This window comes from Octopus bimaculoides, chromosome 19 (genome assembly GCF_001194135.2).
Source record: "Octopus bimaculoides isolate UCB-OBI-ISO-001 chromosome 19, ASM119413v2, whole genome shotgun sequence".
Taxonomy (NCBI): domain Eukaryota; kingdom Metazoa; phylum Mollusca; class Cephalopoda; order Octopoda; family Octopodidae; genus Octopus; species Octopus bimaculoides.
The window spans coordinates 50,684,771-50,687,423 of record NC_068999.1 but is presented as its reverse complement, the minus strand read 5'-3'; the positions used below and the strand labels follow the sequence as shown (position 1 = coordinate 50,687,423).

The 2,653-nt window shown below is 36.3% G+C and overlaps 1 protein-coding gene across 1 annotated transcript in view; it reads left to right on the top strand.

The window, feature by feature from the left end:
* Positions 1 to 2,653, top strand: part of LOC106882031 (uncharacterized) — a 368,303-nt gene that overhangs the window by 90,216 nt on the left and 275,434 nt on the right. The window lies entirely within an intron of this gene.

Below are 2,653 nucleotides of genomic sequence, written 5' to 3'. Positions count from 1 at the left end.
TGTGTGTGTGTGTGTGTGTGTGTGTGTGTGTAAATACGCCTTAATTCTTGTTTGTTTTCGTTTTGTTTTGTTTATTATCCTTTTGGAGAATTATGATAAAACTGTGATAGTTGCACATACCAGCGCAAAATATGAATATCTGTGCATGCAAACGTAGCTGTCTACTTATTTGTCGATCTATTTGTATTTAAGATATAATTCTTCTTGTGTACGCATACATGTCTACGTCTGCACACAAAGTCTATGTAATATATTCACAGTATTGGTTTGTATACAGGATATGTTTACACATGTGAGAGTAAATATATGTGATAGAGATTTTGAATGTCGAAATAAGGTTGTATGAAATTACGAAATATACGATTATTCATTCACAGTAATCTTGTTACTTGTATAACCCTATTGCCGCCATTTCTTTGTCTGTCACGAGAGAGAGAGAGAGAGAGAGAGAGAGAGACATATATACGCACACATAGATCTAGATATAGGCATTATACATATAGATATACATATACACCCATATATGAGGAAGTGAGAGGTAACATGGTATAATAATTGGTGTAGAAGGAAAGAAGTTGAACAGATACTCATTTCTCTCACCGTAACTCGCATCTTAAAAAAACACCTCTTTTGCCACACATCAACTTCTAGATCAACATTTATATCTGACACCTGGATACCTTCTTATCTTCTTTCATTCAAATCTCTGCCGGGTTAATAGTCTCAATAAATAAGTCAAAGATTATTTAATTGCACGGAAAGAGTAATATGGAGTGAAATGCAAAAATCAATTGTAAACCAGGACAGCTATACCCAGATACATACAAGTACATACAAATTTATACTCATACAGAGAGAGAGGTGGGGAAGAAAATAATATATTTCTGTATATATATATTTTATATATATATATATATATATATATATATATATATATATATATATATATATATATGTATGTATAAGTAGATACAGTTATAGAGAGAAATAGTGAATGATGGATACACACACACACACGCACACACAAACACACACATATACAAACGTATGTGTGTGTGTGTGTATGTATGTATGTATGTATGTACGTATGTATGTATATACGTATGTATGTATGTATCGGGGTACGATGGGTAAATTGTCGCCATTTTATTTTTTATTTCGCGCATGTGCATTGTTTGTTTTTGATTTTGTCGACTACGTAGTATTGCAGGGTCAGTCGGGCATCGTCTGTGAGAAAATCAACACCATGACGCAATTCACTCTGTCAGAAATTTGGAACAGATATGCTGTGCTGCCTGGCATTCGCGCCGAATGCACCAATACGAACATTTCAGAATGTTTGGGTGTCAATCTGAGGACGATGCAATCTGATGAAAATGCATTCTGAGGTCATGTACTGAGAGTGTTAAAAATCAAACATCCAGTGAAGTTCATGGTGTTTGGAGTGATCACTAGTGATGACGATGTTATGCCTCCATTCATCTTCTCACACGGCCTCAGAGGTAACTTAGAGGCCTACATCAAGTGCCTGGAGGAGGTGGTCCTGTCCTGGGTGAAAAGGATTGCTGCTGAAAGACCCTATGTCTGGCAACAGGACTCTGCTCACACAGGCAGTAGAACGCAGTCATATATGTCAGACAATTTCTACGACATCACCCCTAACATCTGGCCACCTGACTCCCCAGACTGCAACCCACTTGATCATAATGTGTGGGGTGCAGTTGAGCGAGAGACCAACAAAACTTCTTGTAACACCAAAGGCGAACCGAAGACAAGGATTGTGGCAGCATTCACCAACTGAAACAAGGAGACTATCCAGAAGAGTTGCAGGAGATTCCGAAGTCGTCTGGAGGCCGTCTCTGAAGCCAATGGTGATTTTATTGAGTAAATTTACTGTTTAGCGTTACATATTTTATATGTAATTTTGGTAAATATATCTGTTAAAATGAGATATTAGTGTTATTTTCATTTTTGTGTAAATTAGACGTCAGCTTATTCACTGCACCTTGTATATATGAATGCTTCTATGAGTGTGTATGTTTGTGTGTCTATGTGTGTGTGTGTGTGTGTGTGTGTGTAAATATGTTTCTGTGCTTTTGTACAATTAGATAGATAGATAGATAGATAGATAGATAGATAGATAGATAGATAGTTATATATATATATATATTGAGAGAGAGAGAGAGAGAGAGAGAGAGAGAGAAAGAGAGAGAGAGACAGACAGACAGACAGACAGACAGACAGAACAAGCAGATAGATAATTTGTGAGAAAAAGTAAAGATCTAACAGCGTATAAAGGAGATGCCCTGACCTTGGTTAGAGAAGCAGTAGTAGGTACATCTTTAGATAAATGCAAACAAACAAATAACGAAAATAACAATAAGCCCCCAAACAGCAACAATAAATAAATAAAGGAGGACGAAACAAATAGAAAAGGAAAAAAGAAGTAAAAGTAGCGAAAATACGATTGGCCTTCGAGTAACCGAGTGAAACTTGAATCATTTTGATGGCTTATTGTCGGGAGATATTTAGGTGATCGATATGTTTTGAGATCAGACGAGGTTTATGGATTAAACGTGTTGTTAAGTCAATCTCAGGAAACTGTATTGAAATCTGACATGATGTGTCCGCAGTCAAATAGATAAATACATAA